We start from the raw sequence: 14,619 nt of genomic DNA, 5'->3' as shown, positions 1-14,619 counted from the left end.
CAGCACAGCCCCCGCTCCATTCAGAGAGGTTTCCAGAGGTTTAAGTGCACTTTCTGAGGCAGCGAGCAGTAGCCAGCACCCGCCCAGAGCACCAGCCCCTTGCAATGCTGCCACCGGCTTCTGCTGCCCGCTTTGGAGAACAAACCCAAGGGCACCGCGCACTCGCTCCCGCCCAGCCGGGCTGGCCGTGCCAGACTCGCTGCAGCAGTGGACGGCTATGCCACAGTGCCACGGCACCCCTGCCTCTCCCCCACACCCTCTCCTGCACGTCCTCCAGGCTCACGTTGCAGATCTGCTCCCTGTTTTTCAGTCTCTGCTGCGTGAGGCTCCACACCGGTTCCCTGCCAGGTGCGCTCGCCCGGTGCCGGCCGTGGCGAGGCGTTGAGCCGCTTGCCAAGGGCTTGAGACACACGGACTTGGGTCACGGCTCCGCTGCAAACGTGTCCTGGATGCTTGTGATGCTTCTGGCAACAGAAATGGCCTAAATATTTGTTGAGGAGTAGTGAGTGCCTTTGTCTCTCAGACACAGAGAGACTTTTCTTCTGCATCTGCTTAGCCATTTATGTCTTTGTTGCTGCCAGTTGGAAGCTGCAGTTTGCAAACCAGGCCCTCCCAGAGCAGAGCGAATTTTAATTCAGGCAGAGGAGCTTAGTACTGAGCTCAGATTCAGCCTGACAAATATATGCTCGCCATCCCACCGCGATGGCAAGGCAGTGCCACTCCTCGTGCTCAGCCTCAAGCCTGGCCATCAGAGCCCCTGTGTGCTGCACCCACCTCCTGGGAGCAGAGCCCCCGCTGCCGCTCCCAGGGAACAAAGCTCGTCTCTCCACTAACCACTGAACACTTTCCATGCTCCCAGCATTTGGAGTACATAACACAAGCTTCAGTCCTGGCTCAAGTTTTTAGTAAAGGGGTATTTCACCACAGCAAACAGTTGCGGAAGGAAGCAGATCAGATTTGTTCATCTATCTAGTCAATCTCTAGAAGTATTACTATGCTCACAGGAGTATACATTATTGGATTACCATTGGGTTTAGGAGAAAGATGTGGAAGCGCAAAACACCACCTAATATGTTCACTGCAGGTGTGCTCAGGCTGGAGAATAGAATGCCAGAAAGACGGAGGCGGCAGATCAGGCCATCTTAACCAGGTATCTCACCATAACTAGCTTTACCCAGCTTTCACATACCGGAGGGAAAACAGGCTTTTCAAAGATAGACACAGCCTCAAAGATGACATACCACCATTGACCAGCCAATATTTTCCCTTCGTGTGATACACTGTCAAGGTGTGAGCTTCTCACGCAGCCAGGGGCAGGCAGGCAGGGCAGCGGGATCTGCAGCCAGGCAGGATGTGACAAGCATTTGTACATTCGATGCTCTGGCCAGTTTTACTTTTTATTGTCTAGCCCTTCAAACGGATATCTGATCTGTCAAAATATAAAATCTCCTAAAGATAAAAATACTTCACAGAAGAGCTCCCAAGGCATTCCCACATGAGATTTCCACGGAGTCTGCAGCAGGGCTGAGGGTCAGCCTTGCCACCGCTCCCTCCTCAAAGCTGTGCTGAACAATTAGTCTCAAGTGAAAATCAACCACAGGAGTTTGTTGGGTTTTTTTGCCTTCCACTTCCACAGATCACCTTCTGCTCCGAACATGGAAACCATATGGCAGACAGGTCCTATCCCCTGCCAAGAAATTCCTGCTTGATGAGATCCCTGTAGCCATCACTGAGGCTACATGGGCTTCCAACAAGGGAGCTCAGTTTCTGCCTCAGACAAACTCCCAAAGCAACCTGAGGAGGAAGAGCAGGGGCCAGGGTGCCAGCATCTGTGCTGTAGCTGTTGCCTGTTGAGTAATTGCCCTCAGAGGGAATATTGTCATGCTTATATCTTCATCTCTGGCCCTTCGGCTGGTAGAGGCTGTGAATCCAGCCATGCCCACTGCAGTGGGTAGTAAGGTACACATGGGACAGAGGCAGGACCCAGCTCCAGACACACCCTTGTCCAACCAAGGGGTGTTGGTGGAAGGCATGGAGAGCACTTCCCCTGCACTGGGCAGTTTGTGCTGAAAAAGGCATGTTTTCCCAAAGTACATGGTCCAAGCTTTGGAAATACTGAGAATTTCACCTCCCCCAACTCGCAAATACCTCACAAGTGGTCGGGTTTTTAAAGGAATAGTTTCCCCAATTCATTCAAGTATTGAGAAGCTTCATTTAACACTGTAGAAATCCATACAGTAGCCCAATCCATGGAGGGACAATTGCAAAATGCAGGGAAGCGTATCCCAAATCATGTGAAGTCAAGCAGTCAGGACAGAGCCCCCACGCAGCCAGACTTCATGGGGACTGAACCTGCAGTGCCTGTGTTACAGCTGGCTTCAGTTCTTCAGGGGTACAAGCACCATTCCTCGTGCTAGGTTTTCTCCTGGAAGAAGTGCCGATGTGGGAAGGCGTGATGTGGATGGAGTAGTCATTGGCTTGAACGATTGCCTTGTGAAAAGGATGGGGTCTGATGCATGGAGAGGCTGGTATCAGGGGATCAACACTGCTGCACAGGGCACAGCCTCTTATCTACATCCATGTCTTTTTTGCGGGGTGTTTGTGATGTGCATCCATTTATCAGTGAGAAAATGATTTGCAAATACAAGTGCTGGCAAGAAGGGAGCGTGAACTAAGGCGATAAGAAAAGACGACAGCCTCACCCCAGACACATCCTCAACACAAACGTGAGTTTTGCCTTGCTACCAAGTCTGGCCAACAAGCAGAGCTGTGCTGGGGGAAGCACAGGCAAACCCAGAGAGCCCTGCAGGAAAAAAGGCTGCCTTCAGAAGCTCCCAACTGATGGAGACGCCAGAGCTACCACCTCCTGAGGAGGCTGATGGGCCTGGCAGCCAGAATCCCATCCTGGGCACAAGGTGGGAGCCTTGTGGGCTGCCCACAGCAAGGGCTGGGCAGCAATTGCTGGTTCCAAGGCTTCCCCAATAACAAAGGCTGTTATCATCTTTGCCATTAAATCACACGTTAAATCATGTCAGAATGCTCCTTGGGACTGCCAGGGGAAGCAGCACTGCCATTAATGACCACACTATGAAATCTGTCATTAAGCTGCTTTTTAATCCATGTAGTATATGCTATCAGCTACAGTTTTTCTGGTCAAATTGCCAAACACCTTCAAGGAATTGAAACACCAGCCCCATCACTTTTCCTAACCAGGCCCACAGTTTGATCATAGGAGGCTATCGACGCTTTGTTCCATCAAGACTTACCTTCCATCGAACCACCCCTCCTTTGTAAAACACTGCAATCAGCAAATGAAAGCATGTACAACGCAAGTAGAGCGAGCCCTGCACTGAACTGGTGAGCACGCTGTGAACTCCTACTTATTGATTGAATCACGGATGAATCATTTTCCCAGACAGCTGCGGCTTTTAGCCCACTGAGAAGGGTCAGGACCCTCTGTCCAGCACCAAGGCAGTGACTGCTGGTTGGGGACACAAGGGACACCGCTGGCAGCACCTGGCACAGTGCAGGGAGTGGGGACAGAGGCCACGCAAACCCTCACCACGTGCCAGGGAGATGCAGCAGGGCCACCGTGGAGGCACGGACAGCTTGGGGATACACGAGCTCCCTGTCCCCCAGCAGGGTGGGGGTGCCGGGTGCCCCAGTGGGCCTCAGCAACCCTCTCACCACAGTCCCCCAGGGCGCCACCAGATTTTCTTGAGAGCTAGAAAGAAAAAAATCAATGAAAACGGTGCAGTCAAAACAATTTCTGGCGGAGCCTGCACACCATCCTGAAGTGAATATTACTTGGGACTAAATTGTTTTCCTTATCTAGCAGTTTGTCCTGCGGAGCTGGACTTAGCCTCCCAGCGAACCCAATAAGTCTTTCGGTTTGACTGGAAACTCCACATTTTTCCTTTTTAGAAAAATGTCACAGACATTCCTCTGTTTCATTACTCTTTGCTGCTTCTCCTTTCCCTCCTATTAAAGCTCTAGCAAAGGGAGGCTTAGTCAAGAGCCAGCCCAGAGCTGGACACAGGCCCAGACTGTCTGGACATGGCTCAACAGTGGAAAGACCTATTGTTTTGCTTGGCAGGCTACTGGTATTTTTCCTTATGCCCAGAAAGGCTGCGCCAATTTACAGCCAGTGACCTAGGGAGGGGGAGGAAGAGCCAGACCCGCAGTCCACCCTTTTCCCCTCCAGTAATCTCCACCAGCCGGAGGCACTCACACTCCCTCCCACAGGGCAGGGTGCATCATCTTGAAAATTAACTCACATCCAGAGCAGCAGCCCCCTCCCTGCCCTAGGTATCCTGCACCCCTCTCACCCACGTTTCCCATCCAGCTGGGATCTGATCCTCTCTGTACCCCAGGGCACGGGTCATCTCCAGCCTCCCCAAGCCCTTCCTGTGCCCACAGGCATCCCAGCCCTGCCGATGCCCTGGGGAATGGCGATCACGTCCTGCTCCCACCCGGGACGGAATCCCACCGGCACGGCCAGCCCGATGCTATCTTGGTACTTCCAGAGCCAGGGCAAGCAGGAAGCACAGGGCTGTGGGAAAACTAAACAAGGAAGTTAGCCAAGGTTTCCCACACCATCGAGCAGGTTTGCTCCCTTCTCTTTTAAAGTGCTGGGCACAAGTTCAGGTCAGGCCTTGCCTTATCAGAAGTTATTTCTTCCATGTGCTGATACCATCAGCAGCTTCCACCATCCTGCTCGCAACATCGCAGCATCCCAGCGCTGCAGCCCCACAAACGGAGTGGCTGCAGAGTTCCTGTGAGCCCCCGTTTGCTGTACAGACAAGGCTTGTCCCTACCCCTCACACCATGTGGGTCTCACCCAGTTATGCCTTCAAGTCTGGGGGATTTTCAGGCATTTTCCATGACAGGACTAGAACACGAGCTCTTCCCCTCCCAACCACTTGAACCAACGCCATGAATCTGCTTGGCTGATTGTCAGCAGCAGGAATTTGGAGTGAGCGATCCGCACGCCATCACCAGCATCAGCCCAAGTCATAACATCCTGCAGCAAGACAAGGCCCTGGCACAGACAGCGGCTCCAACCAAGCTCACCTTCTGCAGGCAGAGCTGCCTCCCGCGGCACTCACTGCCCAGAGCGGTAAGGCCACACAGCACACGAGTCCTGCACCAACAGGGGACAGAGCCAGAACCTCACACGTGCCAGGGCTGCTGCCACCCTCATCCTGCCCGAGGAGAGCTGCTTCTGGGGCATCAGAACAGGGTAAAACTTTCAGGCCTGTTTGTTGAAAGCTTTGCACAGCACAACCCTGCAAGCCCAAGCCGCCCACTTCCTCTGCTGTCTTAGCACACATTTTTATCCATTCATGAGATCTGGGTTTGAAGGTGAGCTGAAGAGCAAGCTCCACAGTCCCACTGCTTCCTGCCTCTTGGCTGGTTCTCCGGGCATCACCCTGAAACAAGGAGCTAGCAGCAGCACCCGAGTGCCACAGGCCCCGCTCATCTCTGGCAGCCAGGGCTGCGATCTCAAACACAAAGATCCAAAGCCACAGCTGGCCCACTCGTGGGCATCATGTTCCTCATGACTGAAGGAAAGCAAAACAGGGGGACCTCACCGCAGTCTACAACTTCCTCACGAGGGGGAGTGGAGAGGCAGGTGACCTGTTCTCCGTTATCACCAGTGACAGGACTCAGGGGAACGGCGTTAAGCTGAGGCAGGGGAAGTTTAGGCTGGACATCAGGAAGAGGTTCTTCACCGAGAGGGTGGTCGCACACTGGAACAGGCTCCCCAGGGAAGGAGTCACTGCACCAAGCCTGTCTGAATTTACGAAGCGTTTGGACTGTGCACTTAGTCACAAGGTCTAAACGTTTGGGCAGACCTGTGCGGTGCCGGGAGTTGGACTTGATGATCCTTACGGGTCCCTTCCAACTCAGGATATTCTGTGGTTCTATGAAACCATTAGATATGAGACCAGGAAGACAAGCAAAGGGAGGACTGCTGCAGCATGAATCTTGGTGCACATTGCTTACTGTTGACTGATGTAGGTGCCCACCACCTGAAAGATTCAGGTCCTGTCTAGATTCAGACTGCAATACAGGAGCAGCTCAAGCAAATGACCGTCTGATTAGACAAATGTGCTTTTTTCAGTGCGGGTTTTAATATAGAAGTTTACTAGCCAAGAGCTGATGGGCAGCATGTAGAAACCATGTCCTGTCTAGGTTTTCAAGGACAGGAGCGGCTAATCCAGATCATTGGATGGCAGAGCAGTTTTAAGTACAAAGCTTATCTTCCAAGTGTTCTGTTTGATTTTATACTGGAAATGGTCCTAGAACCAAGTGCAAGCAAACTACAGCAAAGCAGCACTGGCAGACAGAGCTGACAGCACCAATCTGAATCCCCAAATCCTGTGAAATGCTCCTGAGAGCACTTTCCCCTACACAAAGGCAAACATGGCAGGTCTTTGAAACCTCCCAAATATTTAGCAGGATGACGACAAACACTAATTATTAGTGAAGTTCTGTGCTCCATCTACAAGACAAAAAGCTGCACAAAGTCTCAGATGCAGACTCCCATAAGCAAAGATATGGATGGAAATTAAAGGAAGGTGAGCGACAACGGGGCTAATCAGAAAGGAAATGGTCCTTGTAACTCAGCCAAGTCAAACTCTGATTATCTCTTGGATTTAAAGTGCTGCTGAAGCAGGAAAGCTTTAAGAGCACAAGCAGTAATTGTCTTGCAAATAGGAAGGTGCTGGGCTTTCCTCCTCTGCTTTGGAAAGGACATAGCAGGATGCAATACACGGCTGTCAGAGGTCACAGAGCGGTGATTCGGCACTGTGTACAAACCTCATCCATCACCTCTGCTAATTAAGAGCCTCTGCAGAGCCTCCTGAAGGCTCTGCCCACTGTCCCAAGCCCAGCAGTGTGCTCCAGGATACGATGGGGAGATTGCATGTCAGTCCTCAGGGGCTGCATCTCCCACATTTTGCTTCTGTGGACCTTCAGAAGGTGATTATTCATATTTCTGGACTGGCCATCACACCTCATGGCAGGACTGCAGAGCTGCTCTTGGCATTTCTGTCAGTATTATTGCTGGCCAGCAGCATAGCTTCCAGTCTGGCCCCTGCCTTTGACTCCTGAGAGCTCAGCAGCTCCCTGCTGCAGGCTGCTCCAGCTGTGGTGGAGAAAGCACTCATGAGGAACTGTTTTCTCAGACCATTTTATTGCCAGTTATTTTGATACCACGAGTCATCTCTGCAACTGGGAGGGACGGGCCTCTCCTCCCCTTCAAAGGATATCCATGCTTTGTTGGGAGGCTGCTGGATGCCAAAACAGACCTCATGGAAAGCAGGTCGCGGGCTGCTCCTCTAATCAGGGAGGTCCTTCCTGACTCCTTTTCAAAGCATTTTCCAAGGAAACTGGATGCACTGGCAGCAAGCTGGGTGACTCGCACGAGAAATGTCACTGCTTTCAGAGGCAGAGCACTCCACAAGATGGAAGGTGTCAGACTTCTTGACCCTGTAGTGAATCCCTTTTAGACTCAGTTCTGCCTTCAAGGCACAGACAAGCCCAAAAGGGTTGAGGAAATTCCCAGCTGCAAGCCTCCAAGTCTTTCACGCATTCCAGGTGAAATTGAGCCTCCAAGCCCTCAGCAGCCCACAGAGCTCCTCACATGCTCTGCTCTGACACAACCCCAGGGTCCAGCCAGCATGGGCTGGGGCAGGAGGCGACACCCAGCACCTCTCAAGCATCCTCCTGATCCCAGCTCTCTACTGGGCAGCTGGGGAGAAAAAGCAGGGCTGCACAGGAAGGCCCATGGGGGGGAGGGGAGGGAGTCCAGGGCAGTGAGTGGCAGTACTTTCAAAAAGGGAAAGAACCACTTCTGCATCATGCCAGGTTTCCAGCTTACACCTTGCTTTACTGTATCTGCCTGCTTGGCACAGGCTGGGACCCTAGAGGCAGGGCTGGAGACAGCTGCTGAGTGCTCAGCCCCGCACTGGGGCACTTGTCCTGCAGCCCCCATGAGCCCAGAGCCCCTGCTGTATCTTTGGGGACAGGGGGGAGGAAGATGCCATGCAACCCCCTCTTCCACCATGTCACAACACCATGCTGCTCTGCCGCAGGAGCATGCTGCCCCAGCACACCCCGTCTGCACCGCACACCACCTGGCTGGGCTCAGGCCCCAGGGCAAGCTGCGTCCTGCTGCCAGCACCTGGGGAGAACCACGAGCCCTGAGCCCTCCCACCAGCCCCCCTCCCAGCCAAGCAAAGAGTCAAGGTGCTCAGAGGGGCACTTCTGCCCGAAACACACCCAGCAGCTCCCTGCAAGCATGACTAACCAGCACAGCTGCCTGTAACGTGATCCAGCACCACGTGCACCCCAACACACAGAAAGGCACTGCCAGCACCCAGCCAGTGCAAACACGCCAATTTGGTGTAATTGCTGCAGAAATGGGATAAATAAGGAAGCAGCAGAGAAGCCAACAACACTAGGAATGAGTAAAGCCTTGTCTCAGAGAACAAGCTGAATTCAACTAACTTTATTGCCCATAATTATTTGCCCTGCAGCTGGTTGTGCAGACACACTAAGGGATGCATATGGGATGTGGCTCTCCCCAAGCCAAGCCACGCACCGCAGCAGCTCTCCCAGGGCTGCCTGCCTGGCCAGCGTGCTCATTGCCCTTTGGAAACAACACGAGCACAGCTTTCCTGCCCATGCAGCAGGTGAGCTTTGCACATCTCCAGCAAAGGCAAGACCACATGTGTTTTGTCACAGAACTGTGCCCTGCCACAACACACACATCAATTCCTCACTGCCAGGGGAGGATTTGTGGCACAGCCACACCAGTCCCATAGACGCAGCCCATGCTGGAGAAGAGCGCGAGTCTTGGAGCAATGGACAGCAAGCCCAGGAGTGCAGTGCCCACACCACCCTGCACCCAGACACCCCTGCACGTGGCCTCCTCCAGGACCGTAGTCCCCACCTTGGAGGGAGACAGCCTCAGCAGCCGAGCTCTGATCCCCTCTGCCCCACGGGGCAGGACATCTGTTACCTGCAGAAACCAACCCTCCAACTCATACCCCAAAACAGACCCTTCTAAGAACAAAGCATGTTTTCGTTTGCATATAGAAAGTCCCATTTTTTTTCTGTGGGTGTTCTGGGAGGTCAGCTGTAGCTTTCAGAAATGTGACTAATACAAAGAAATGCTGTAAGTATATTCTTATGTATACATAGGAAAACAAATTGTGATTTTCAACACAGAAGATCAAATAATATTTTGGTTACAGCTAATTACACAACCCACAAGTACATCAAAGGGAGTGGTGTTATTCTAAGATCATTTTTCCTTGACTTAGAGAGTGCATCAGGATTTCATGCCTGATTTTGCTATATGTTGCATTGTCTTCTTGCCATTATTTAAGAGGTATTCTGCACCGGGTGTAACTTCAACAACTCGGGGGAAAAAAAAACAATGACAGTGCTGAACTCAGCCACCTACGTGATATCAACCAGAGGCCAGCCAGTTAATGGTTTTGAACGCTGATGTGAGATGTGTTTTCATAGGCTCCTAGATATTTATGCCAGAAGGCATCACTAGATCATACTGTCTCATTTCGAATGTACCACAGGCTTTTCTGTTTTAAGCAGTTTGTCCTGTATCGAGCAAAACAGCTACTTCGGCCAAGACACTTTTCGAAGTAACGTTAACTTTGGTTTGAAGGTGTTGGTTTGGAGAATCTACCACTTACCCCAGCGTTTTGTTCCGGCAGTTAATCCCCACCGTGCTTCCCCATCTCCATCCCCTGCCCTGCTCGGGTGGCGCTGGCTGCCAGCTCAGCAGTGCTGCTGCCCTCCTGCTCCGTCCCTGCGGCCAGCAGCACGCTCCTGATGGCAGCCACCCCTGACCGCAGCTCCCCTGCCCCAGCTGCTGGGGACGTGGCAGGAGCCAGGCACGGGCACCTCCTGCGCGGCTGCTGCAGCCCCTGCTCCGCTGCTCGCACACGGTCCCCACAGGAAGGCTGAGCTGATTGATTTAAAAGAATTACAAGGGTTCTGTGGAAATGATTTGTTACCAATTAAGGCGGAAGTCAATTAAGGCAATTGGTACAGGTTAAAGAAAAGATGGCCCAAGAAATTCCTAATTGACAGGGGAAAAAAAATACGGAGAACGGCCTTCCAGGAGCACTGCATTAACCAGAGAGACTGAAGATGCTGTGAAGTTTTAAGAGTTCATTCTGCGATCAAGAGGAATACCAAACTCCTGCAGCTTGCTGTCCAGACGTATGCCTAAAAGACAGGTATTGCAATCACTTGATTCTCAACTGCTTTATGTTCCCTACATTTTCATTTTCTCACATTTATTGTGTCAGTTGTTTGGATTCTGACATTCATAGGTGAGTTTTCACGTACAAACAACATCACAGAGTGCAACCTTTCATACCCATCCCCCCGAGCTAACATCCACCATGACAATTTGGAATTTACATCTACACACATTTACACATTTACATCTGGCTCAGGAAACCCCAGGCTAAAATATTTGGAGGCTGGAAATGCCCTCAGACAGCAGTCACCTCTGCTCGGCCAGGCCCTGGCACCCACTTCTGGCCGCTGCTGTCACCGGTCCTCCTGCAGGGAGGAGCATCACATCACCAGCCCACACCACCCAGCCCTCAACAGAACCAGGAACTGTAGGGGCACCAGACAATTAACAGGAACAGAGGGGTGAGGGTCAAAGAGTCAAAAAAAAAGTAAAGAAAGGTGGAGGCAGTGCCGAAACATCCTGAGCTCTCTCAACAGAGCTGCCAGGAAGGCCCCAAGAGCACCTCTGTGTCACCAGCCCCAGGGCAGCACAGCCTCCCCATCCGTCCCTGCCCCACCAGGGCAACACCAGACTTGGGTGACCGGCATAAGCGTTTGTACCTCGCCAACTGCTGTGCGCAGCGCTGGTGGCACCTCAGCCTCCCCTCGGGTCTCTGCTGAACACCTCCAGCACCAGCTCCGGCCTCCACCTCCTACCCCAAGGAGCTCTGCACCCGTGAGTGCCAGCACACACGTCCATCACAGGATCCTGCAGTGCTCTGCAGGAATAATTCTGATGTGCTGCAGACTTCAGATGGGGCTAATCACTTGCACAGTATGAAGGATGCCTTCCTTGGTGACATTTTTAACACTGTTTTTAAGGAGCATATTGCCCAGCTGGAAATGAGAATCCATCAGGCAATAGCATACATAGTAGGTCCTGGTCAGTAAGTGGAAAGAATTGGGGTTTATGGCTCAATAAATCATCAAACTTTCAATTAGATGAGTAGCTTAATTACTCTGCTGGATTTAGCATCCTACCTCTTTTGTAAGATCATATCCTTTTAATGGCAACACAGCAGTTACACAAGAGCCTGACAAATTATGCTTCATTCCCTTTTGTTCAGGATCTCAGCTAAAGCAGATGGGACAGTACACCTTAAATTCATGAAATTACTCTAACATACAACTTGCTTTGGCTTTCCACAGGTTAGTCTAAATAAACATCACATGAACCCCTTCTTCCATTGGACAGGAAACTTGCTTCACATTTGTGAATCTCTGAACAGAAACATGGTGAATGGAAAAGCAAAACAAGATAAGCACATCACCAGCAGGCTTCAGCATGCTCCGATGGGATGGGACCCTTCAAGTCTGCTGGGATCCCTGGTCAGGCTCAAAGCCCCTGTAGAAAGCAAGCACTTTGGCAATGCCTGGTCATTCTCTGGTTGTTCCACCCAAAAAACAGGCAAGGAGGAACCTTCAGCCACCAGAGACATCCTGGGCCAGCCCAGGACATCGCCTACACATTCCTCCAAACCCAGCTGCCACCTTCCTTTCACAAAGCTTGCCCAAAGCCCAGGCCTCTCTGCCAGCAGACAGGGCTTGCTGCAGATGATCCAAATCAAAAGCAAGAGCACAGGAGATTATCCAGCTTCATTAAAAACTGCCATCCAAAGCACGCCTGCATTCCATGAGTTCTGGATGCTTCCAGACCTTATGTCACCATGTCAGTGATAAATGACAAATCAAAATGCAACGCTGGGGGCAAGAAGCAGCTAGTTTGTTAAAAACATTTGAATGTCAGGTTCAGCTGCTAAGGCATTGCTAAGTTCCTACTGATCACCCCAAACTGCAGGGCCTTTCCCCCTCCTGCTGCTCAGCTCGGATGAAGGAAGAACAGCTAGAATCCCAAACTAAGTACATGTTAAAACATACAAACCGTTACTTTCAGCTGGCATGGCATTACCACGGACACTCCAGAACTCCCATGCTCACCCAGGTCACCGGAGGTCAGGCAAAGCCCCCCAGTACAAGGCTGGAAGGGGCTGTGCCCAGCTCCCTCCCACAGCCGGTACCACAACACCAGGACACCCACCCCGCCTTGTGTCCCCTGCCCCTCGGTGTCCCAGGGGCAGCAGCGCAGAGCCCCACTGGTGGCACTGCCCGGGAAGGGCCCAGCCTCTTTCCCAGCCTTGCAACGTGGAGACGGGGACTCACACATCGTCCCCAGCACTGGCCCAAGAACATCTGCTGCTCCAACTGTTTGCAGCAAAACATCACGCCTTAGCTTCTAATCAACCTGAGCTTGCACTGTACAAACCATTAATAGGTTTAAAACACGAGGTGCTCATTCCAAACACGTTGCCACTGTTATATAAGGGTTATAGCTCTGCTCCGACTGGAAGCATGCCCTTCCCAAGCAAGTTGAAGCTGGCAGCTGACAGCAAGCTGTGCTGCACAGCAAGCAGGGTGCCAATGCTCTCTCCTCCAGCACCAGTGGGGCAGAGTAAAGCAACAGGCTGCCCATTGCAACATGGAAGAAGGAGCCTGTGGCTGCTACAGAGAAGGCTCCTTGCTCACAGCATCGCAGGGCTCTTTTCCTCTCTGCAGTAGCATTAACTCAGCCCCAAACAAGCCGCTGCAGGCTCCCTGTGGGATCAGAGAAATCCCCACACAGCTCCAGACAAGCCCCAAGCTTCCCTCCCAGTGGGGCCACACACCACAGAGGTCCAGGTCCAGGCCACATCACTGCCGCACAGCTGCATCCTGGCTGAGGAACCCTCCCAGAAGGTAGGACTAATAACCTGTAATTGCTGCCTGGGCTTTATGTAAGGCACACACCAGTTACCTCCGCAGCCAGCTTCAGATACCTGAAGCCTCCCACCACCAGTTTCTCCTTTCAAGGCAGGTACCAGAGCAGCACAGACTGCCTGTGGTAGAGGCTGCTCTCTGCACAGATTAAGTTTTTAAAGACATCTCCTAAAGGGCTGAGCAGATCCCAAATTGTGCTAGTGCAGTGTCTCAGGGCAAGTTACCGATGCCTGAACTCATGGTGGGTGACCATTTCCTGCTGTTATCCAGCACTCTTTGCACAGTGTCAGAATACTCTACAAGGCATAAGCTGAGATATTAGATATCTTGGAGAGATCAAGGCTCACATAACTTTTGCAACCCACAAAAAAATCACTGCAAAGCAAAGCATTAGCAAAACCAGCATCCTGCACAGCACCAGAGATCAATGACATTCCCACTGCTCAGAACAAAAGGAAGAGATCCACACTTCTGTCAAGGAATTTACACATTTACAAATCACTGCAACTAATAGCCCCACAGCAGGAAAGGTGCATGCTGAAGTCCATGGCTCCTAGCAGTCCTTGGAAACAAGGTGGGTATGTTTGGCTAGCGTACAGACTAGCATTCACATAAATATTGTCAAAGAGCTAAACACAGTTTTTGACATAAAATACACTCACCACCCAGATCCAAGTGTGGATCTGGGACAAGTAGCACACACCAGTGGGACCCACCAGCAAAACCAGCGCTGCAGCCTGACCATCCCGCAGGTGCCCAGACAGGCAAGGACTTCAGGAGGAAGCTCAGCGAGGTGTGTGGGGAAGATTGTAAAATTTCGGACAGGATCTGCTGGCAACCCCTCTGCACAGCTCTCCAAAGCTGGAAATTTTCTAGAGGGAAACCCACGGCTGCTTGCAGTCCCCAGATTCGGGCTGCAGAGCAGACCCTGGTGTAGGGAAGAGCTCTGCTGCTGCTGGCTCTGGACAGGGAGCAGACGTTGCCCATCACTGCACAGCATCCAGTGCCCCGAGCTGTCCCTGCAGGCTGCCCCATTGAAGAGCAAGCAATTTAGCTGGTGGTCTATGCCAGGGATACTGCTGGCAAACAGGGCTGCAAGGCCTTGCTTGAATTTACATGCCCTGCTCAGGGGTGCTTGAACACGCAGCACGCTGAGTGCTGTGCACATAGCAAAGCAAGCAGGCAGGGTAACTCCAAGAGATGACAAGCAGCACCTTTGTCTGCACCCTGCAAGGACAGAGAGCTCCCAAACCCAGGTAACAGCGTGTGGCAGTGAGCTGGGGGGATTTAAGCCAGCCTGGCAGTGCTGACAGACAGGTGCCCAGTGCCTGGAGGAACTCACACCTTGCACCCAGTCACCATGAACCACCAGCTGTGCCTGAACACCCCAAACTGCAGTTCTGATATTCCTCCACACCACCAGAGAAGAGCAGTAGCCCAGGAACACCTGTGGGTCACACCAGCCTCCGAGGAATCTTTGGCAAGAGATTTGGCAATTGCTACAAGTGCGTCTTTACCTCATTT

The 14,619-nt window shown here is 52.1% G+C and overlaps 1 protein-coding gene across 19 annotated transcripts in view; it reads right to left on the bottom strand.

The window, feature by feature from the left end:
- The window catches only part of MN1 (MN1 proto-oncogene, transcriptional regulator), a 180,835-nt gene that overhangs the window by 36,843 nt on the left and 129,373 nt on the right, over positions 1-14,619 (bottom strand). The gene's annotated exons all lie outside the window — the stretch shown is intronic.

Source organism: Anser brachyrhynchus (genome assembly GCF_964034855.1).
Source record: "Anser brachyrhynchus genome assembly, chromosome: 17".
NCBI lineage: Eukaryota > Metazoa > Chordata > Aves > Anseriformes > Anatidae > Anser > Anser brachyrhynchus.
Note: the sequence above shows the minus strand (reverse complement) of the source record. Positions and strands in the feature narration are given on the sequence as shown.